We start from the raw sequence: 25,112 nt of genomic DNA, 5'->3' as shown, positions 1-25,112 counted from the left end.
GGGCTCCTGGACATCTGTCAGGAGGTGTAGCTGCAGGTTCCGCTCTCAACAGGCGGCTGCAGCCATTTGTGCCATCAGGAGCTACCCAGGTGACTCATGCACAGTATTCTTTAAGATCCATCATCCTGTATGATGGAGAAAAGAGGAGGATTTTAAAATGGAAAAACTTGAGTTTAAAAAACAAATACATCTGCACTCCCCCGGTACTACCGCAACTCAGAGCTGGTTTTGATTACCACCTTAGTGAGGGAACTCTGAGAAGCAATCCTCGCCTTGTGGAATTAATGTCATGCACAGGACTGAAGATAGCAAGCCAAAAGTAAGACAGCCTTTGTTAATTTGGGATGCTGTCATTGTCCAAATGACCTCCCTGTTTTCAGGAGAGGACACAATGTGTCACACTCTCTGGGCTCCCGCAGTATGAGCTGCTGGAACCCTTGTTGCACCACCCTCCCTGCCCACATCGGAAAATCAGGGTGCAAATGTGAGCGCACAAGCACCTGCTGGGTCAGGCAGGTCTCCACCTTCAGATCACTGGGGGTTTGCTTTGGTTTGGTTTTGCTTTTGCAATGGACTTAATAAAATCTTTTTTAATCATTATGTAATAATTTTACCAGATGAAGTTTGCAAAACAAAATGAACATATTCACCATGAGGTACTAGTCCATATCACGACTTGATTCTTTTTGTTTGTTTGTTTTCTATTTTCTTTCCTTTCCTTCTTGTTATCCCCTCCTAACCCCAAAAACATTCTCATCTGGACAAAGACTATGTCTCTCTTTCCTTTATCTTTCTTTCAGTTTATACTTTAAATTACTTACACTTTCATTTTCTTACCAAAAAACCCAAAACAAAACAAAAAAAACATATGGCACTTTCTGTTCTGTGTCAGCTCTACTTCACTGAGCATTATGGACTCAATTTGCATCCATTTCTCTACGAGTGACTAAAGTTTATACTTTCTGTGACTGCATATGCTCCTTCATGTATGCATACCACATTATCTTCATTTATTACTCTATTGATGGGCATATAGACTTCTCTTATAGTTTAACTTTTACAAATCGTGCTGCCATAAACATTGGTGTACAAGTGTCACCACTGTATTATGATGTCTTTAGCTCTTTCAGGAAGATACCTAGAAAAAGAATAGCTGCGTCAAATAGAATTTTTGTGCTTAGCTTTTTTGAGGTATCACCATACTGATTTTCATAAAGATTTATACTAGTTTACATTTCCACCAACAAAGCAGAACGTTTCCCTTTTCCCTATAACCTTGCCAAAATCTGCTGGTGTGTGTGTGTGTGTGTGTGTGTGTGTGATGACCTTTGAGAATAAGATGAAGTCTCAGAGTTGTTTCAATTTGCCTTTGTCTAGTAGATAATGATGTTAAACATTCTATTCATGTGCCCATTGGTCATTCATACTTCTTTTAAGAGGTGTCTGTTCTTTTTAATTTCCCATTTTAAATTAGGCTTTTTCCTTTTATATATATATTTTCTAGATAACCCTCTGTGGAATAGCTGGCAAAATAGTTTCCTACTCTGTACATTATCTCTTCACTTATTATTCATTTCTTTTGCAGTGCAGAAGCTTTCATTTTGATGTGATCCTATTTATTGATTGCCAGTTTACTTCTTGAGTGGCAGGGGCTCTGAAAGATTTTGTTTGTGCCTATGTCTTCAAGAATTATACTTATTTTACCTCTCAGTAAAGTGTTTCTGTTTGTACCTTTAGGTCTTTGATAGATTTTGATGTTAGTAGAAATACGGATCTATATTCATTGTTTTGTATGAATAACCAGATTTTTTTCAGCACCATTTTTAAAAAAGCTAACTTTACTCCAACATATATTTTTGGCCTCTTTGTTGAGGATCACATGGCTGAATGTACTTGAGATTGTTTCTGAATTCTTAATTCTGTTCCATTGATCCACAATCTGTTTGTGTGTCAGTAAAATATTGTTTTCATTATTGTAGCTTTGTAATTACAGCTTCTGTCTTAGTTACTTTTTACTGATTGCCAAGACAAAACACCTGATGCACCAAATTGGAAAAGGAATCGTTTATTTCTTACAGTTTTTGGAGGTTTCAGTCCATACTCAGTTGGCTCCAAGGAAGTGGGGCATGGCAGGGCCACAGTTCATGGCGGCTGCAAACAGCAAGGCAGAAACCAGCAAGAGAGCGAGACACACCTTCTTCCTGCCATTACATCACATCCTGGCTCCACCCCTACGTGGGTGTAGCACTGACACCATCAAACCAAGCACTAGACAATGAACCAATCACAAAGGCACAATGTAAAGGCATGAGTCCTGGGGGCCACAGACATAAACCATGGCAGCTTGAAATCCAGCACTGTGATACTTCCCACTTTTCTCTCATTCCTAGGATGGCTTTTCTATTCTAGATCTCTGCTGGTTTCATGTAAATTTTAAGACATTTTTCCTAGTTCTGTGAAGAATGCTGCTAGTATTTTAACTGGCATTGAATTAAGTCTACATATCATTTTTGGAAATAGGGCCATTTTGAAAATATCAGTTCTACCTTTCTAGGAAAACAAAGAATGCCTTTCCATTTTCTGTTATCCTTCCAATCTCTTTTTACAGAGTACTATAGTTTCTATTACAGAGTTCTGTCATTTCCTTGGTTAAGTTAATTCCTAGCTATTTAATTTTTTGAGCCTATTGGTGACTGCTATTGTTTTTCAGGATCTTATTTTGGCATGAAGTGTGTCTCCTGCAGGCAATGCACAGTTGCATTTTATTTGTTAACTTTTGTGAAATCTGTCATTATATGTCTTTTGATTGAGGAATAAAGGCCATCAGCATTAAGAGTTATTACTAAGAGGTGTTCCCCCAAACCCGACATTGTATTGATTTTCTAGTGCTAATTCCTTTATGTCTTTCTCTTTTGTTTTGCTGCTCTCCTAGTGAGATAATGCACTTTTCTTTTAGCCCTTTGGTGTTTCTGCTCTTCCCATGTCTGTCTAGAATTCCTTCATGTATTTTTTCCCAATGTTGGTTTAGTGATCATGTATTAGGACTTATCTGTCATGTAAAACTTTTACTTCTCCACCAATTTTCAAGAATATAGAAGTCTGAGTCAATGACATCTTAGGAACTAAAAATTTCCACTCTAGGCTCTCTTGTCCTTTGAGGATTGTACTGTGAAACCCGCATTATTCTCCTAGGCTTGCTTGCAGAGAGCGACTTCTATCTTTTTCTCATTGAAAAGCATTGTCCTCTGAGGTCCTGACTCTGCACTGGTATTAAAATGCCATACAAGTGCTTACAGACTTCTGGGGGGCTTCCCTTATGCCCTGCAGCAATAACATGAATCAGTCAGCTGTCACCTGCAAGTGGTGTGCAATTTGAGATAGAGGGTAGGAGGGGCTGACTTGGGCCTCCACTATTGCAAAATAGCCAACTCTTCAATCTTCATCTTTAAAGTGATGTCATCTGCCTGCAGTTCCCCCAGCACCCAGGAAAACATTAAAAACAGAGCACCAGTGCAACCCTGTAATCTCAGCACTCTGGAAGACTGAGGCAGGTGGTTGTCAAGTTCTAGCCCAGCCTGGGCCACTTAGTGACCTTAGCAAAACCCTGTAACAAAATAAAGAATAAAGACAGGGCAGCAGGTATAACTCATTGCAAAGGTTCAAGGTTCAATCTCCAGTACCAAAACAAAATAAACAAATCAAAACAGACCTTGGCACACCAAGCTGTCTAGAGTAAAAGCAGCATTAAGGTTCTACTTACTTTAGATAGCTTTTGCCCTCACACATTCTAGTCTGCTTATTCCTTATTATCTTACGATAATACATTTTGATACATTTAGAAATAATTTGTTATCTTCTCTTAGAGCAAGGGGTTTTCCTCTTCCTTGCACTGTCCTTTCACTGGCAATATGGTCCTTCAGCTTCCCAGCTTTCTAGTGGATTCTCCACCATGCACCTCCTCCTCTCCACGCAGTTACACCAGTGCCCTGTTTAGTGCCATTTCTCCACTGGGTGAGTGTTAACTTGCTTTTGTAATTTTTATTGTCTTGTTCTGTTTTGCTTTCTTGAGAAAAATTTCTTGCCATCTCAGCAAAAGACAGGGTTTTATCTCATATCGGTAGGTGCTTTGGGAAAGACTTTTGGTTAAGCTAGTCAATAGATCTCTAATTATGGGTATTTAAGAATGGGAATTTTATTTACAGAAACTTAAATGTTTAATATAGTTGCATATATCTATTGTGTTCCTGATAGCATGGTTTTTTTAGTGTCATTTTTTAAAAATCTCTGAGTTCTGCTTTTCCTGTTTTTCTTCCTCTGGAACTGATCTTTGTACACTGTTTTGATCTGGTATACACCTAATATTTGCTTCAACAAATATATTCAGATCCTCCCTTTGAGGCACATAGTGAGACTATGTCCTGATTCTCTTGGGGATAAAGCCAAGCTGGTTCAGGTCACACACTGAAGATTAGTGTCTGTGGCTCTCAAGTTCAGGTTGGGGCATAAATGTCCAGGGCAAGACCTTTCCTATCTGTTTTTGGCAGAGCAGCTCTCTCTGTCCTGGTGGTGGCTCTTTGTCAGCCTGGAGAATGTGAACAGTCCTAGGCAACACACAACTGATGCATAGTGTGATCTCAGTGACATCACTGTCATTCTATGTCACACAGTGTATCCCAGCATTACTGATATGTGTAACCCTGAGAGGAATGAATTTATTTTTCCAAACAAATGATGAATTATTTCATCATCACTCACTGAATAGGTCATCTTTCCCCATTTATTTACTAATAGTTATTAAAACAAAATGTTTCATAGTCTGAATATAACCAATGGAACCTCAACTATCTCTATTTTTTTTTTTTTTTAATCTTTTTCATTTTTGTCGGTACCGGGGATCGAACTCACGACTGCCTGCTTACAAGGCAGGCGCTTATGCCACTGAGCTAAATCCCCAGCCCCTCAACCAGCTCCTTTTAATTAAACTAACTTTATATGACAATGTTTCCAATACAGATATGGAGATATCCCCAGGTTAATAATGAAAGAAGGTAGATGATAGGTGTTTAGCATATACTCTGTAAGCTCTGTGAAGAAAGATTAACAAGATTTCTCTAGAGAATGCTTTTCTGAAAATGCATTTGCATAGGCTGGGGGGCAGGTGATGATGGGAGGAGTAGATTGTTGATAATGGGAGGTCACACACTCCAGTTTAGAGAGGAGTAAGAATGGAAATGACCTTGAGCAGTGCAGTTTTCTTTAAACAATGGCTTTCTTTAGGGGAAAAAGCTCTCTGTACTCAAAACAAGACAGTTTCTTCAGGTGGGTTTGAATTTGGACAGAAAAGATAACACCCCGGGAAGGCAAGGCTATAGAGATTGCCACATATGATTGCACACCCCAAAAGTGATCCTGCAGTCACCTCATCTTTATGCATGACCGAGTGTGTGTCCTGATAGGAATTTAACAAGCATGTTACCCTCTTCTGAGTGCTGCAGATGACAATTAATGGCACGTTTCTTATAAACTGTTCAAATCAAAACTCTGTGTCCAATGAGAAACTTTTTTTTTACATATATGAAAACTAGAAAATGTTGGGACCAACATCTTATGGAAGCTACTGAAAAAGCATGGAAGAGGCTTTATATCTACATGAAACGTGGATGGGAACCCGGCAAATTTATTAAAAACAAGTGAATTTAGGAAAAGGAGACCATCCTCTCTCTTGCCTCATCTCCTTTTATCAATAGATAGAAAAGTGATAATAATTTGGTTTCTATCTTATTCTTTCGTCTTTGTTTTATAACTAAAGCAGAGGTTCATTACACACAGGAGAAGAAACAGGCTCTGTAAAGTAAGTTTGAGTCAAGTAACAGCAGGGAAAGAAGCATGCCCGTAGCATAAGGGCGGGGTTACCACTAGAAGCCATGAGAACGTTCACAGCGTGCAACCACAGCTTGTGCTGTAGCAAGAGTGCAGTGAGACCTGTCTCAGGTTTTCCCATAAAATTCCATCGCAAAATCATATGCTAAGGACACAGGTATTGGTGGAGTACTTAACTACCATGAAAAGGTGGCCTTCATAGCTCAAAGTTTCTTAGACTGGAATGGGTAAAATACCTGACTGACCAGTAAGCTAGGTCACTTGGTTTTCTGAAATCCAACAGAAGAAATGTTCTGCTCTGTTCAAGTAGGTTGTCATGAAACATGTATTCTACCCTGGCATCTCTCCTGCCTGCATAGACAGTAATACTCAGGGATGTGGCAGGATACTGCTAATGTGATTCTGTCTGGATCAACAGGTCCTTTTTGCTTTGTGAAACTAACTAGCAGCATTCAAGGAAAGATTTTCAGTCTGTTAAATGAGACTGCCACCTTTCTAGCCCTCTCTTTGATTTAAAAAAAAAAACATCTTCCAAGTTTCTGCAGGCTAGTATAAATTTACCTCAAGCTAACAGCTCCATTAAATCAGAAAAATAAAGGGTGCTTTTCAACTTCTGTGCAGCGTCGAGGTGAAGTCTATGAGGAAACTCATCATAGAATATAAAAGCAGTAGATTTTTTCAGGTGTTCGGATTTATTTTTTTTTAAACTCATGTAAAGTCCTAGTGGAGGACAAACCCTTCTGTGAAAAGACAAATGACAGTTTCTCACGGCTGGCTTTCTGTCTGGGTCAGAGTGAGACAGTGTCAGAACGAAAGCTTCTAACTCTTTTCTAAGCTCTGCTTTGCCATCTGTGGAATAACTCCTGACAATCCGACACACACGTGGGACCCTATTTTACCCTTTGTCTAAGAAAAAGAAAAACACAAAAAGAGACACAAAACAAATGCAGTGAATTTGCTGTGGAAAGACAATTAGAAAAAAAAATCCATCTTAACATTCTCTAGATCAAGTAGTTTTCAAATTATTACCTAAGGCCATTGTTCCCTCCTGTGTTACTCCTGTAAATAAAAACTATGAGTTGCCACTAGTATGTTATCCCAAGTACTCAGCAGCCCTGCTTCTTTTTCTTTTCTGGTTGCCACGTTCATTCACTCCGTAAGACAATGGTTAGACAAACACGGGGTTATACAATGCACCATGAAATGAACAGCTACTTTGAAGAAAAAGAGACACTAAGGTACTCAGTGCTGATTCCGTAGCGTCATGATGTGAAATCCAGCGATACTATTAATCTTTGTTCCGAGTGATTTTAGTCTGGTTTTTGTTTTGCTTAATTTCAACATATATGAAGGTATGGACAGCTATTTTGAAGAGAATGAGAGACTCTATGGCAGCCATTGTTGACTTCTTTATTGTCTGGTTTTGATGACCAAAAATGCCTTCATCATCCTGGTCTGATCAGCTTTATTCCATTTTGTTTTGTATGAATTCACTGTATGTGAAGATATGGACAACTATTTGGAAGAAAACAGAGACAATAATAGACAGTGAACATGTCCGGTTGTCTTGCTTTGAAATTTGTGTTTCTTACATTGTTTTGTTACGATCTGTTTTGTTATGTTTAACTTTACCCTATTTAAAATAAAATTTTAAAAAACACTGGGAAATGGGCCAGCTCATAACTCTCAGCCCTATTATCTTAATAGGACTTTCCAGAAATCAGGCGAATAAAGATCATACCAATTATTCTGTTCTTTCAGTTCTCAGTGACAAGAAAGCATCTGTTAATGAGATTTCAGTATTGATAGATATCAGCATTTTCCAGAAAGAAGATGGTATCATTTTCAATGTGCAGGAAACAATTTTTTGATGGATAGTCAGGTTCAAATGGCAGAGGAAATATAAAATGATAGATCTAAAAATTATGGTCAAATAGGCTGATGATTTATTTTCCCCATTTCTAAGCAGTAATAAAGTATGTTTTTATGATCCTTCCCATATAGAGTCAGCAGGTATTGCAAAAAAATATAAATTTAATAATGTTAAATGATTTCTGTACATAAAAGATATACAGCTTCTCAAAATATTTGGATACATATAAAATTAGCAGTAGCTGGAACCAAAGTTCAGTTAGAGAGTCATAAAATACTTGTGTTGCCCTTTTCTGTTTTTCTCAACTGGCACATTTATAGGAAGGCAATAACTTTCAAAGAAGTTCAAAGCTGGGCATTGTGGCGCATGCTGTAATCCCAGCACTGAGAAGGCTGAGCCAGGAGGATTTCTGTGACTTTGAGGCCAGCCCGCTGTACAAAGTGAGTCCAAGGCCAGCCTGAACTCCATAACAAGACACTGTGTCAAAAAGATAAGAAAGAAAAAAGAAAGAAAGAAAAAGAGAGAGAGAGAGAGAAAGAAAGAAGATAGACAAAAATATGTGCTTCAGTGGAAAAGTATGGTTATTTAGATTACAACTTTTGAGATAATTTTATTCTAGTAATTCACTGTCTCTTCAGCAATCTTACAATTTAGAAATTGAAAATAACTTTGGAAATGCAAAACACCACCCTCATTCAGTCCATCGGAGTATTTGAATCCAATAATTTCATCTTTCGTGATCATTCACACAAGTGCGCAACCTGGGACTTAGAAAACATTACTATTTCCCCTCTCACCATCCCCAGCTTATCCCATAGCAAGTTAAATAACATCCCAGTGTCCAACACAGGCTTCAACTACCCTTCCCAAGCCACCATCCTTTCTCACTTGTAATAATGATCAGATGCAGGACTTAAAACCTTGAACTTCTCCCCACTTCGTATCCTCCAGTGGCTTTCCATCACACTTAGAACAAAATTACTACGCTTGCCCAGGTGACTTCTGAGGTCCTAAACATTTTTCCTTCTCTTCACACACACACACACGCACATGCACACGCACATGCACGCACGCACACACGCACACAGTTTTCTTCTCCATCTATTCTCTTTCTTGCTTGTTTTAACATGAAGCTATCAAACTTAACTCTAGACTCAACCACTTTACAATTGCTTCTTTCTTCTCTGAGAAACACTTTCTGATTTTTTTTTTCTGTTTCCTTTTCAAAAACTGCTGACATGGCACCACTTGAGAGATGCCTTCCTTGACCACCCTACTGAAAATTGTGTGCTCCTTCCATGGACTGCCTTGTCTTTTATTTTCTTCACACCCTTTGTGAAAAGCTAAGCTTGTATTACTTATCAGTTTACATGTTTATGTGTTTACTGTGTGCTAAGATGTAAACTCCTTGAAAGAGAGGTTCATCTCTTTCCCACTGACTTTCCAGTATTCACTCCTGAGTGTGGCACCCAGGATGTCACACGAGGCTCAGTAGCAGGCCCCCTCCATCACCACCACTCACAGTCTAACCCTGAGAACCTATGACTATGTCAACCTAAGTGGCGGTGGGACTTCACAGATGGGATAGTTTAAGAACCTTGTTGATCCATTGGGCCTTAAATGTAATCATAAGAGTTTTTATACAAAGGATATGACAATGTCAGTGGAAGAGAAAGTGGTGATCTAGTGATGAAAGCCAAGATGAGAGCCACAAGGTTCAAGCCAAAGATTCAAGCTAAGAGCTGGAAGATCCAGGAATCCATTCTTTCCCAAAACCTCCAAAAGACAGAAATGTTTTCAAACCCTTTGATTTTAGCTCCACCAGATTCATAGGAAGATTATTTATTTGTTTTGCAGTAAGCCATGCTGTTTGTAATCACTAGTTATAGCCACGACAGCAAACATATATAGATTCATTCAATAGATACTTTTTAAATGAATTGATTCCTTACCAGAGGCAATATAATAGTTTGGAACACACATTGTACCTTAAGACTCTTTAGGTTCAAGTTTCATCTCTTAGTGAGAAACTATGTCAAAAGCGCAGCACATTATACCATCATTCAGTAAATGATAGGTATTTTTTCATGTTTTATAGCTCAAAGAATATTATCAGCCCTCTGTTCCTTAACACTGACTGCATATTAAAATCACTTGAAGAAGTATAAAATGCAGATGCTCAGTCTCCCAAAGGCAATTACATAATTTTCAGGGCCTCATTCAAAAAGAAAGTGCAGTTTATTGTTCACAAACCATTAATATTCTCAGAAAAGCAGCAGCACCATAGCATTTAAGCCAAACCCTGGGCCCTCATAGGGATGACGGTACAAGTCACTTTCCGGAGAGCACTCCTTTTCCAAAGGAGTCAGAAAATTTATCTAGGGAAATGGAGAGAGAGGAAGAGGAAAGAAAGACAAAGGGGTTAAAAAGAGAGATAACTAAAGAAAAACTGAAAATAGAGACTTTATGAGTAAGAGGGGGAAGAAGCGTGAGTGGGAGGGGTAGGCAGGCATGGGAGAGGAAGGGGGTGAAAAGGCAGTAAGATGTGTGTGTACATGTACAAACTCCCACAAAAAATGCAATCATTGTTTACACAAAATGTACTAGTAAAAACCAAAAACATAAAAGCTAAGATTTTCTGGTATAATACAACAGTTGAAAACAACAGACATAGTGGCATGACCTGAAGACCTCCATAGGGATCTCTGCCTAGCTATGCAGCTACAGAACTCTAGTTGGAACCTGGTAGGGCCCCACCAGCATCCCCAAACAATCTGGGACCTTTGGGTCGGTCACTTTGGTCCTGGTTGGGCCCCACCCAGTGGCCCTCAGGTTGCTGGGAGCCACCAGGAGTTCAGTGACATGATCTGAAGGTCTCCACAAGGATCTCTACCAAGCTGTGCAGTCCGAGGACCTTGCTTGGAACCAGGTTTGGCTCTGCCCAGTGACACTAAGAAGCTGGGGGGCTTTGCTATGCCACATAGTGTGAGCTGAAGGCCTGCCCAGTGTATTACACAGACCCTTCAGCCTTAGTACACCACTCAAAACCTGGTAGGACTTAAGGACCTCAAGCAGCCAGCAAGCTTTGGTGAGTCACGTGGGTGTGCTGAAGGTCTATCCAAAGCACCCCACTTAATTTGGGGAGCCTCTGAGTGCCACTAAGGACAGAGTAAGGACTGCCTAACAGTCCTGGAGAAACTCCCTGCATACAGACAGCCATCTTCAATTCAAGAAACAATTGACAACTTTGCATTTAACTGCCCTAGGGAAATACAGTAAAATGACAAAACAAAAGAGCAAAATGCAGTCACAAACCTCCAGCCCATCCCAAACAAGTCTAGGAGACATGGGCAGAGAAGAAAATGTGAGTCAAAAACCTGAAACTTCTGAAGTGATAGCAACTGAAGAAAAGAAACAGCTCCATGAAGCTATAAAGAAACTCAGAACAGAAATAATCTCCCAGGTAAAAGAAGAAATGATAAACATAATGAAAGAAATGCTGAACACATCTAAAGAAGACATAGTTTAAAAAACAGGAACACAGCAAAATGATTGAAACCTTGAATGAACAATGTAAGAAAAAACTAAAATGCATGAAACAGATTCAAGGAGACATCCAGGAAATCAAAAGTTCCATCGAAAGCTGGTGAAACCACCTCAATGAATGCAAACATAGAGTTATAGAGCTTGAAGATAAGATTGCAGCTAGTGAATAGGAAAGGAAAGATCTTTTAAAAATAATAAGGAATCAGGAAACAACAATTCAACAGCTGCAAATGATACAAAGAAAAATATAAGACTGATAGGTGTAAACAAAAATGATGACAATGCAAATGATATCAAAAGATTATTTACAGAAGTAAGGTCTGAAAATTTCCCAAATATGAGAAAGAAAACTGACATGCAGATAAGTGAAACTTATCAAACTCCAATTATCCATAACCAAAGTAAATCTATACCCAGACATATAATTATCAGTATCACAGAAATTTAACATAAGAACAGAATATTAAAAGCTAGTAGAGAAAAGAAACAAATCACCTATAAAGGAAACTTTATCAGAATCACAGCAGACTTCTCAACACAAACAATAAAATCAAGAAGAGCATGAAGTATTTCAGATCCTGAAATAAAATGACTTCCAACCCAGATTGATGTACCCTGCAAAACTATCTTTCAAAATTGATGGAGAAATAAGATACTTCCATGACAAAGAACAGCTGATGAACTTAATGACCACTAAACCAACCCTGCAAAGAATACTGAAAGACATTCTAGATAGACATAGGAAAAAAGCCACTAAACAAGGCAAACAATTAAACAGAGTGGTAAGATAAAGAATCAACAGCAGAAAAATAACATGTCAAAACAGTATATATCAGTTATAACCATTAATGTAAATAGCCTCAACCCACCAATTAAAAGAAACAGACTGGCAGAATGCATCAAGAAACAACATCCAACCCTATGCTGTCTACAAGAAACCCATCTAACCCAAAAGGAAACTCATAGACTTAAAGTCAAAGGATGAAAAACAATACTCCATGCAACAGGATCCCAAAAAAAGCAGGGGTAGCAATTCTGTTTGCAGACAATCTGAATTTCAAAAACCAAGAATGATCCACAGAGTAAAAGAAGGTCACTATATACTAGTTAGGGGAAAACTTCAAGATGGAGAGATAACAATCTTAAATATATATGCACCAAATTCAGGATCACCCAGCTATACAAAAAAAAATATTAACAGAAATGAAAAATAAAATAAATAATAACACAATTATAACAGGAGACCTTAACATACCATTGACACAAAGGTACATATCAACTAGGCAGAAAAACAGCAAAGAAATAACAGATAGAAATAACCTATGAACAAATGGACTCAATGGACATATACAGAGTGTCCCATTCAACAACATCAGAATATACATTCTTCTCAGCAGCACATGGGACATTACTTAAAATAGACCATATAGTAGCCCACAGAACATGCTTAAGTAAATGCAAAAGAATTTAAATTATCTGATGCATGTTATCAGATTATAGCACCACGAAAGTAGAAATTAATGACAAAAGAAACTGCAAAAACTCCACAAACATATGAAAACTGATCAATACACCTCTGAGTAATCAATGAATCACAGAGGAAATTAAAGAAGAAATTTAAAAATATCTACAAGCAAACAAAAATACAAATACATCTTACCAGAATCTGGGGAATGCAGTGAAAGCAATCCTCAGAGGAAAATTTATTGCGGTGAACACCCACAACAGGAGGAACAGGACGAATACAAATAAACAACCTGATGCTATATTTCAAACATCTAGAAAAAGAAGAGCAAGTCAAGCCCAAAGCCAAAAGAAGGGAGGAAATTATAAAGATCAGAGCAGAAATAAATGCAATAGACACTAAGAAAACAGTACAAAGAATCAATGAATCAAAGAATTGGTTCTTTGAAAGAATAAATAAAATTAATAAGCCCCTAGCCAACCTTATTTTTAAAAGGCAAGAAAAAACTCAAATTCATGCAATAAGGAATGAAAAGAGTGAAATCACTACAGGCTCTGTGGAAATACAGAAGACCATCAATACCTACTTAGAAAACCTTTACTTTCATAGGTTTGATAACATAGAAGAAATGGACACATTCCTAGAAACACATGAATTACCAAAGCTGAATCAAGAAGATGTAAACCTGCTGAATAAAGCAATTTCAGTTAATGAAATTGAAAATGCAATTAGAACCTTAATAACAAAGAAAAGTCCAGGTTGTGTTGGATTCAGAGCTGAATTCTACAAGAAATTCAAGGAAGCCTTAATGCCAACACTCCTTAAACTCTTCAATAAAATTGCAAAGGAACCTGTCATGGTTTATGTTTGTGTCCCCCAGGCCTCATGAGTTTGCATTGTTCATTTGTGATGGTTCATTGTATAGTGCTTGGATTGATGGTATCAGTGCTCCACCCACCTAGGGGTGGAGCCAGGATATGATGTAATGGCAGGAAGAAGGTGTGTCTTGCTCTTTGCTGGTTCCCGCTTGTTGCTTGCAGCCACCATGAACTGCAGCCCAGCCATGCCCGCCTGCCTTGGAGCCAACTAAGTGTGGACTGAAACCTCCAAAAACTGTAAGAAATAAACCTTTCCTTTCCCAACTTTGGGCTTCAGGTATTTTGTCTCAGCAATGAGTAAAAAGTAACTAAGACAGAAGCCATTCTCCCTAACTCATTCCTGGAAGCAAGCATTATCCTAATACCAAAACCAGAGAAAGAATCAACCAAAAAACAGAACTATAGGCCAATCTCCCTAATGAACATAGATGCAAAAATTTTCAATAAAATAGTGGCAAACAGAATGCAGCAAGTCATCAAGAAGATTATACACCATGACCAAGTGGGATTCATCCCAGGAATTCAGCGATGGTTCAACATATGCAAATCAATAAGTATAATACATCATACCAATAGAGTCAAAGATAAAAATCACATGATCATTTCAATAGACACAAAAAAAGCTTTTGGTAAAGTCCAACACTCATTCAACAAGAACCCTACAGAAAATTGGAACACATGGTCTCTACTTCAATCTGATGAAAACTATCTATGACAAACCAACAGCCCGCATCATGTTAAATGGTCAAAACCTAAAAGCTTTCACTCTAAACTCAGAAACAAGACAAAGCTGTCCACTATCACCACTCCTATTCAATATAGTGCTGGAAATATTATCCAGAGCAATTAGACAAGGGAGAGAAATAAAAGGAATAAAGATAAAGGAAGAGGTTAAACTATCATTATTTTCAGAGGACATGACTCTATATAAAAGACCCCCAAAAGTCTATTGAAAGACTTCTAGATGTAATAACCAAATTCATTAATGCAGCTGGATACAAAGTCAAAACTGAAAAACCAATAGCATTCCTGTACACAAACAACAAATACATTCAGAGAAAAATAAGTGAAACCAAACCCTTCATAATAGCATAAAAATTGAAATACCTAGCAATCAATAAAATAAAGGAGGTAAAAGATATATTCAGTGAAAACTTACAGTTTAAGAAATTGAAGAGACTCTCAGAAAATGGAAAGACATTCTTTGTTCATGGATAGGAAAAACAAACATTGTGAAAATGACTATTCTCCCAAAATTGTTATACATAGTTAATGCAAGCCCAATCAATATATCATTAGCATACCCATAGATCTAGAGAAATCATTCCTAAAATTCATCTGGAACCAGAATAGACCTAGAATAGCAAAGTCCATTCTGAGCAACAAAGGCAAGGCAGGCGGCATCACAATCCTACAAAGATAAAATCAGCATGGTACTGGAATAATAACAGACCTGAAGAACAATGGAATAGATTAAAAAATACAACTACAACTTACAAATACTCCCAGCTACCTTATCTTTGACAAGGGGGCCAAACACACTCACAGGAAGAAAGATAGCCTCTTTAATAAATGATGCTGGAAAACCTGGCTTTCATATGCTGAAAGCTAAAACTATACCTATTCCTATCACCAGGTACTAAACTAAAGACAAAATGGATCAGAGATGCAATTATTAAACACTAAATCTGCTGGAAGACAAAGTAGGTAGAAATCTTGAAGACATAGGTACGGGCAGAGAATTCAAAAACAAAAATCAAATGCATGGGAAATACTTTCCAGAATCAAAAACTTGGATTCTTATTAAAAAGGTTTTACATGTCAAAAGAAATCTCCAAAAGAGTGAAAAATAACCATGAATTGGTAAAAAATCTTAACTTTCCCTCAGACAAAGGACTTCTATCTATAATATATAAAGAATTTTAAAAAATCAGGATCACGAAATTCAAGGACACAATCTAAAAATGAGCAACTGAGATGCATGCACACTTATCAGATGAAGAAGTACAAATGGGAAATAAATACATGAAAAAATTTTCAACATCATTGGTCATTAGAGCAATTCAAATTAAAACAACACTGAGATTCCATCTCACCCCAGAAAGAATGGCCAAGATCAAGAAGATCACCAATAACAAATGTTAAAGAGGCTTTTGGGAAAAAGGAACTCTTCTACACTGTTGGTGACGTAGACTGGTGCAACCATTGGAGAGGTCAGTCTGGAGATTCCTCAAAATGCTGGGATTGGAGGCCCTATTTGACCCAGATATTCCACTTCTGGGCATTTTGCCAGAAGAACTGAAAACATCACTCCACTGTGATACATGTACACCCATGTTTAATGCAGCACGATTTGTAATAGCCAAATCTTGGAAACAACCCAAATGCCCCTCAACTGAGGAATGGATAAAAATGATGTGGTATTTTTATATGATGAAATACTACTCAGCTATAAAGAAGGACCACACTGAGGCTTTTATAGGTAAACAGATGCAACTTGATACCATACTCATAGGTGAAATAAATCAAACATATATGGTAAATACTGTATTGCCTCCCTAGTATAAGAAACTAAAAGATAAATAAGATACAAAATCTTCAATAAATATTGTGAAAAGGTAAGAAACTGTTCAGAGAGGAAAAAATAACTAAATTACTAATTACTAAATAATTACTAATTACTAAATAACTAATTACTAAGATGATTGTACTACTAATTCTATTAGTTCTTGTAATAAAACAGTTAAAATACGTAGTGTTGGAGACCTCTATGAAGCAACTCTGAACAAGATCTAAAATTAACTAATTGGCTGTCTGTGTTTATCTGTGAGTCTGTCCTAGGCCTCAGCCCCTTGCCTGGTGACGGGAACTGATTCATAGTAAATGAACCTCTGTGAATCACTGGTCTTGGCTGAGGCCTGTAGTGGCCTGTGAGGCCAGAGATACCTCAAAAGGCACCAAAAGGTCACAACTGCAGACACTTGGCTCAAACACCATTAGTAGATAGAGACTGCAGCTGTAGGAATTACTCCTACAGTCTCACTCCTACCATGTCTTTATGATAAGATGGTTCTCCTAAATTGACATGATTCATTACTTGGAGACGTCCTTGAAGTGACTCCCAAGATCCTGCTCATTGCCTAACATTTCCTCAGTTTCCTTGCTCTTTGTTTTGGACCTAATAAAAATGGGCGGTCCAGAGAAGTCTTTGTCTTAGCCCTCAGAGTCTCAAACTTAGCTAAATGGTTGTGACCATCCTGGAGCCCTAAAGTCATAACACTTGTCTCATTTTATTTAAGCCTTTGCTGTATACTCATTTGGGAGATTGGGGATCTAGGTCAGGACCTGATAATGTAGGATTAGATCAATTTTGCATGTTTATATCTGGTAATCTGAGTAACTCTTTTGAAGATAAGTATACAAGACAAGTTAATTATCTTCCACCACCTTGTTTTGAAAGCCTACATTGTTATTGCTTTGGGCTCTTTGTTATAGTTATTTGGCTCTTGCTTCTTATTTTTCTTATACTTTTTGTTTTTCTCTCTAGTATAGAAAAGAAAGATGTACATATATAGGCTTATATATGCCTAGAACTTCACTAAAGAGTTTAGAAGAATTGATTTTAGTATGTGTGATGTATGAAGTTACACTGAAGAAAATGAGACATCATGGTAGCCATTCCTGATTTCCTATCATTTTTTTTGAAGTCTAATAATGCTTTTATTTTTGGTTTTAGTCTGTTTTCAATTATTTGATATCAATATGTGTGAAGGTACGGATAGCTATTTTGAAGAAAACAAGAGACATTATGGTAGCCACTGTTGCTTTCCTGTTGTCTTATTTTGAAATCCCGTGTTGTTTTACTCTGATCTGTTTTGTTCTGCTGTTTAGGTTTGCTTTGTTTTTAAAAGAAAAAAAGAAAACAACAGATGTATTCCAACATTAGCATTTAATAAACAAAAAAAAAAAAAAAAACCTGAAACCCATCCCCCAAGCAACGCTGGTTCCCCACAGTATCTTTAAAGCAACTTGCTGATAAGAAAATATTGAGCCCAGTGACTAGGGCAGGACACAGCTCTGCCTCAGTTAATGTTAATTGCATCTCAGATGGAGGAGAAGTTATTTATTGAAATTTGGAAGTCTCCTTCAGAGTGTTTTTGAGAGTGACTTGAGACTTTGTTAGGAATAGATAAGTGCTTTTTAGTAAAGAGAAGGAAGATAGTAATGATAGTCTATTAAAATAAAGAGTAAGCCCTGTAGGTGATCTGGAATCTCAGCAGCAAGGTTAATGCTTACAACACCTAAGGCTGCGCCTATAGAACACAAGGATCTAAATAAAACCTCAAATTATGGCTAGAATTTTCACAAAATTTATCTCAAAAGACAGTATTCTTCATAGGTATTACACTTCCAGGAAAACAGTTAAATACTAACTTCCACTTGGGTAATTGCAATGTAAAAGCTCAAAATGTTAATTTGTCACCATTTACAAAAAGATAAGATTTTTAAATCTAAAAGTAATTTAGGAGAAAATCTTGTGAGTTTTAAAACTGTGCGCCTCCTATGTGATAACATTCATAAATCTCATAGCTACATTTCTAGCAGAGAATACAATTGGTACAGAATCAGAAGTAAAGTGGCTTGCAAAATCATTATTTCCTAGTTTTTACTATAACCTTAAATACAAACCAGACCTTTAGGCTGACTGCTTTCTCCTTTGTCACATGTTCAGTGATGTATGCTTTTGAAGTTTTTACAGGAGAACCACATCAGGATTCACCAAGTTATGTCAAGAATGGGTCTTTGTTAAATTTGAACTAAATTAGAAAAGATAACTAAAAAAAACAGCCCATATTTTTGCAAACAATTCCAATGGAATTAAATTCTCCATAAATTTTGCTTTGGCTTTTTGCTATTTACTAAAACTAATTACTAATGTTTTCTCAGATTGGGAGACTGTTTCCTTGAGGAGACAAGGTTGAGGTATCCAGAAGGTGGCGGCACACTGAGACTTTTTATACACTAAATTGCATTCAGAAAAGAATGCTTTAGGTAGTATACATTCTTTTAGAAACTCATAACAGAAAGGAGAAAGCAAATGGAAAATTCCTTCTCATTTTAGAGCCATGATTGTGAAATTTTCTTTGTGTATCCCTGTGAGGATAACTTACTTCTGGGCAGACAGAAAGAACTTAATGGAATCAGTACCGCTAACTTGTGAACTCATTATAAATCATTTTGCACTGAAATGTAATGCATCCTATAAGTAAATACTGGAAAAAGGAGAAAGAACATTTGTTTTATTTCTCGTTTTAGATTAAGGATGCAAAAAATCAAACTCAAGAACAGAAAGAAAGAAAGGAAGAAAACAAGTGGGAAGGCAGTCAGCAGAACTACAGTCCACAGAGGTAACACTATTATTTTGTTGAAAGGTGACTGACACAATATTTTAATCTGTAAGTATCGGATGATTCTCTTCTCAGTAAGGGATAACATAACTTAGACCTATTGTTTCCTTTGTCCTTTGCCTCTTCCCTGGACCTTATTATGCAAATTCAGAACAGTCAGGTGGGGAAGGGAGGACAAACAACAAAAGAAAATGAAACATTAAAAAGATGCACAGCTGAAAAGATTGAGATATCTGAAAAGAGAAACATTGAGACATGGAAGGGAAAAGGGAGGAGCATGACTAACGCAGAAAGCATGTAAGAAAAAGTCTTGTAAGGGAAAAGGGGGGCAGAGAGTTGAAGGGGAGCCCCTCTGATCTTCTAGGAGGAGGAGTGAATTAGTCAACTCTCCTGTTGCTGAAATGAAACACCGACATCCACAATTTAAAGGAGTTTATCAGTTTCAGCCCAGTGCTCCAAGGCAGAAACACTGCGGTGGCAAAAGGCCATGGTGGACCAAAGTTGCTCACTTCCTGGCAGCTGGGAAGCAGTGCACAGGGAAGGAGAGCCAGGGAGGAGGCAACCAGAGGCTGGGAACAGTCCCCAAAGCCCTGCCCCCAAGATCCACCCAGACAGGCCCAGGAGAGTGCTTAACTCATCCAGGAGGCACTTTTTAATCCAGGCAAATTGACAAGTCACAGTTATTGGTCACAAACCTGTTAAACATCTATGAAATCTTAATATAGATAAGACTAGGACTCTACCATTTCCCAGAGATAAAATCATGTTTGTAAGATTTGTAGTCACTGAATTTAGATTCTGACAGTGTGTCTCAATGTCTGCAGATGAGTGATGTAATACCCTGCTGCAACATGGGTTAAATTATCAAGTCAATATTGCATATTTGGTATAAAAGGTCTTGGGACAATGAAATAGAGAAGCGAGAACTGAGGAGCAGGTTCTGGAAGTAACTCTAGAAAGCTACATGAGCAGTGTGGTTGAGACTTGGATGACCTGAAAACTAATTTGATGGTAGTGCTGGGAGAGGAACAAGCATGGTTCTAATTTGAAAATTAGGCTTATGGAGCAAATAGGATTTATCCAAATTGAGATTGTCTTTAAAAGAAGAATTTCCCTTGTGAAATTGCAAATTGCATATCTGTGAGATGGCTTCAGTTTCTTAAGAAATCATATTGTGCTGTTAATAGAGAAAGGTACTTGCAGCAGGAGGAAGCAGTTGTCCTGCTCCCCTGGTAAACAGATTCATCTCAGAGGGATGTGGATAATGCCCAGGAAGTGAAATTCAAGCAGATTTTGAAATGCAGCACACAAATGGCTTCCAGAAACCTGAGAATTTGCAAAACATGCCAATGAAGCAACAAATCAAAAACTATTGAGTTGTATCCACTAAAGTGAGGCAAAGCTGCGCAGCATCTAATATCTCACACTGTGGGGGACTAATGAAGTAAAAGCTAGAGAAGCCATTAATGTTATAGATGTTTTAGACAGACTGTGCTCATGAGTGGCTGGAGAAGTCTCTAAGGTAGAAAGGCAACCAGGAGTGAAAGAATGAAGGGTGGCAAATCTGGGTTAAGTAGGTAAGTGAACAAGCCAATATTTGCTGCATTTTAATCCAAGTAAAATCCACATGAAATCTCAGTACCGATGAAGCTGATCAACCTGAGGAGGAAAGAGAATAGATCTGGTGATGGTCTTGATGACTATCTAATGGGGCCCACATCAGAAGTCTTGAGATGTACAGAACAGGCTGTGATGGAAAGGAAATGCCATCTTACTGAAGCCCTGCTTGGTAAGCACGAGCAGGGTCGAAATGCCTACAGAGACCCTAGAGACAATTCTTCCTGGGGAATGTGGACTGGTGTGGTTCCAGCACAGAAATTCCTGTGATGAGAGATTAGGAGACACCCAGCATGGTTGTGCTTATATGAGAATCGCCTCCAACCTGCCTAGCCAAACTTGGAGGGCTGGAAGTGACCCATAGTTTTATATGTATGCAAGGAGTTTGCACTGGTAGACTTCTCTGTGATGGTGTTTAACAGCTGCATAATCTTTCCTTCCACAGGGAATGAGGACTAAAGGAAAACATTACAGTTTCTCCAGATGGAGAGAGGAGCAGGAGGGGGTGCGTTCAAGTCCTAAATCTGTGTTCTTTGGCCTCCATATTTGTGAAGAAGACAATGTAATACATTTTGGTAGAGGAAGCTGACTGAAATAGAACCTCTAGTTTTAATATTTTTGGGGAATTTCAACATTGATTTCTTCAGTGGCTGCACCAGTCTACACTCCTACCAAAGAGAAGGATTCCTTTTTCTCCACAGCCCTGCCAGCGTTTGTTATTGGTTGATTTCCTGATGATAGCCATTTTTTCTGGAATCTCAGTGTTGTGTTACATTTCTCAAATGACCAGTGACACTGAGCATTTCTTCATATATTCTTCATAAATTTCTCCATCTGAGAAGTGTATATTCATCTCAGATGCCCATTTTTGGATTAGGCCTTTGAATTTGGGGGGCCTGACTTTTTGTTTAAATTCTTTATATGTTTCAGATAGAAGTTCTTTGTCTGAGAGGCAGCTAAATTTTTTTCTCATTCTCTGGGTTCTTTTTACTCTGTTGGTGATTTCATCAGATGTGCAAAAACTTTTTAATGAGATTCCAGTTGTTGATTCTTTGAAGTACTTTCTGTGCAGCTTGGATTTTGTTCATGAACTCTCTGGTTACCGATCTTCAAGATTTCCACCTTCCTTGTCTTCCAGTAGATTTTGTGTTTCTGTTTTAATATTTAGACCAAAAAAAAAAAATCTGGCTTCCCATATGCTACAGACTAAAACTAGACACATGTCTATCACCATGCACTAAACTATTAGCTATTATAAAAGTAGCTTTTCTAGTTGTCATCATTGAAAATATTGGTTACAATTCTTGAGCTCTTAATGGATGCGGAAATATCTATTACCCCATTGTAAAAATGAGGCACAGACAACTTAGGAAACTTAAATTCATATCACTGGCAAATAGTGGAGCAGGGATCCAGCAGGAAGACCTACCTCACAGAATATCTTCTCAAGAATCTAATATACATTGCTTTCAGGCAAATCTCAAGCAATGTTTCTGTTTCTCTAAAGACTGCTCATAAAATAATCCTGGAAAAATCTATCAAAATGTTCAAAGCTGAACAGAAATTCTCCATGTGCCTGACAATAGTAGAATGGATAAAGTGCTGGTATATTATACTGTGAAACAGCACACATGAATATACCTCACTTGAAAAATGACTAATGTATGCAAGATGGATGAATCTTAAATACATGATTTTTAGGGAAAATGACTGATGCTTTACATTCAGGTTATTAATTTTTAAAATTAATTGTTAAAATGTCTTTTTAACAGTTTTATCTAAGGTTAGGTTTAGGTAAATCTAACCTTCCTGGTCTGGTGAAAAGCTGTCTTGTACAATTTGAAATTTTGGATTGTGAGCTTATCCTAAATGGGGCTTTATCTGTGCAAACTCTAAACCCTGGCTGGGGATGTTTTCAACAGTTTTGTGCTTGTTTTTACCGATACGCCTTCCACACCTGACGCCTCTATTAGGCATTTTACAAGAATTTGTCATTTACCTTTGTGGCTTTGAGGCAGTAAAATAGAAAAAATTTAAATTCCAGGCTTTATAAATTCTGACTCCTGATTTTTTAGAGAAATCCACTGTAGTTTTCCAACACATAGATTAAGTCAAAAAGAGATAGGCTTTGCTTGTAGTTGTTTTACCAAGGATGCAGATGGAAATTTTGTCTTATGAGTTTCAATTTCCCACCTTAAAACATCCAGTTTTCAATCCTATACCTAGATATAAATCTATAAAAATCCTTTGGATTTCCCCCCCCCCTTCTGAGCCCTAGTACCAGTTTTTGTTTATTTACTTCACACATTTTAGGCTCTGTGAACTTTTCTTAACATTTTGAGGTTATCTCTGCCTTTACAAGATTAGTTATATTCTAGCCAGATTTCTGGCTTTTTGCAGTGGTAGTTTTAAATTTTTTATTATACTATATTGCTGAATAAGTGCTACACTTACCCAGGAGCGGGTAGTCTACATACAGTAGACTACCCTTTGCCCTTTCCTCTTTGTTGCTTGAGGCCACCATAAAGGTTGCCCCTTAGCCATGTCACCTTGCCTTGGAGCCAACTGAGTATGGACTGAAACCTCCAAAAACTGCAAGCTAAATAAGCTTTTCCTTCTCTAATTTTGGGCATCAGATGTATTTTCTCAAAGAGAAAAAAGTAACCAAGATAGAATTTGGAGTGGGGTGTGGTTGTTGCTGTGACTGCACCTGACTGTGTGGTTCAAGAGTCTTTGGGAATGGCTTCTGGGAAAAGTTTGGAAAGGTTCAGAGATGTCACCTGAAAGAGTGGCACTGGATCACCTTAGGCTGTTCTGCATGGGAGATTCTGGTCAGAGCTCAGGAGACCAGAAGGCTGATAGAAATCGTGCTGGTAATGACCAGGCTCAGGTTTCTGCTGAAAAGGACTGCATTAGTTGTTGGACTCCAGATGATGTGTATTATGACTTGGCAGAGAGTTTGTTTAAATTTTGCTCATGTCTAGAGACGTTGCTTGAGACTAAGATTAAGGGCAGGGAAATGATTAACCTGGCAGAAGAAATTTCAAGGCAATGGAATGTTGAGGTAGTGGCATGGCTATTGTTGGGAGCTTTTAGCCAGATTTATATTGTGGATCAAGAACAAAGAGCACAGCAGGGTGATTTAAAACACTGAGAGTTTGGCCAGAAAGAGAGCTCCAGTAAAGCTGTGGATTGTGGGGCTGGGGATTTAGCTCAGCGGCATAAGCGCCTGCCTTGCAAGCAGGCAGTCTTGAGTTCGATCCCTGTTACCGATAAAAATGAAAAAAAGACAAAAAAAAGGCTGTGGATTGTAAAGACAGAGCTGAGATCTCCACGGCTGAAAAGGAAGGGGAAAATAAGCATCACAGGAAGTAAAGGTGGGTCTCTATCCAAGGTGCAGCCTCAAAGACTTTGCTTGGAGAGCACCATGTTCCAGAACGGCAGCTAAGCCCACATGAAGTTCCAAAATGGTGGAGACATAGAGAAGTTCTTCCTCACAATCAGGTTCAGAGAGTCCAGCAATCCAGCAACTTAACCCCTACAGCCAAGAGAGATGAAAGCCTGGCTTCTGCTTCAACTGGATCTTGGCAGCATCCACATAGTACTGGTTTTAGGAGAATGCACGAGTTTTGAGGTTAAGGCAGCTGCCACCCCGAATTCATAAGGCCTAAAAGGCCAGGCAGTGTGTCCCTGAGTGGGCAATGTGTGATGATGAGTGTATGAAGCCAAAGGTGCAGTCGAGACCCCAGAAGTTTAAAAAAGCCAGCAGCATGGATCATCTAATGAAAGCTGCAAAGATTGAGCAGAGCAGGCCTAAGAGAGAAGCTCTGGGAGCTAAAACCCCCAGAAGTACCATGGGGGTGGAGTCTCTTAAGTCCTTTGGAGCTCACAGTCAGATTGCTTCAGATGCTGAGCATGGAACTCCAGGAATTAATGTTTGCCCTGCTGGACTTCCTTTGGTCCCATTCCTTAATAATTCCATTTGTACCCTTTGGAATGGTAATGTTTATCTTGTACCATTGAATGTTGGAACTGTTTAACTTGGTTTTCATTTGTACAAGGCTCACAGCTAAGAGTTTGCCTTAAATCATGGAGCAGATTTGGAACTTGAACTTTTCAGCAATAGTGAAACTGTTAACTTTGGCAACACTGGGAGATGTCTTTTATGTAAAGGATGTACATGTCTTTGGGGGACCAGGGATGGAATGTTATGGTTTGTGTCTGGCTGGCCCCTCAAGCCTCCTGCAGACACAGTGGCCACTGAATCTAGTGTTTGTGATTGGTTCACTGTCTAGTGCTGGGATCAGTGGTGAGAGTTCTGCACTTGCCCAAGGGTGGGTAGCCAGCATACAAAATATAAAGGAGGGAAGGTGTGCTTTCTCTTTCATCGTTATCTCTTGTCTTTTGCAGCCATCATGAACGGTTGCCCCTGAGCCATACCTCCC

General features: G+C 38.3%; 1 long non-coding RNA gene across 1 annotated transcript; it reads left to right on the top strand.

Moving 5' to 3' along the window:
* The first annotated feature begins 3,760 nt into the window (after positions 1 to 3,760).
* Positions 3,761 to 21,404, top strand: LOC134476058 (uncharacterized). The gene is made up of 3 exons (XR_010047501.1): positions 3,761 to 4,011; positions 18,959 to 19,050; positions 21,113 to 21,404. It is a non-coding gene; the product is annotated as an uncharacterized LOC134476058 (long non-coding RNA).
* Positions 21,405 to 25,112: the final 3,708 nt, after the last annotated feature.

The sequence above is a fragment of the Cavia porcellus genome, unplaced genomic scaffold (assembly GCF_034190915.1).
Source record: "Cavia porcellus strain 051 isolate PalLab524CR breed Dunkin Hartley unplaced genomic scaffold, mCavPor4.1 scaffold_5, whole genome shotgun sequence".
In the NCBI taxonomy this organism is placed as follows: Eukaryota; Metazoa; Chordata; class Mammalia; order Rodentia; family Caviidae; genus Cavia; species Cavia porcellus.
This window is presented reverse-complemented; position numbering and strand designations above follow the sequence as displayed.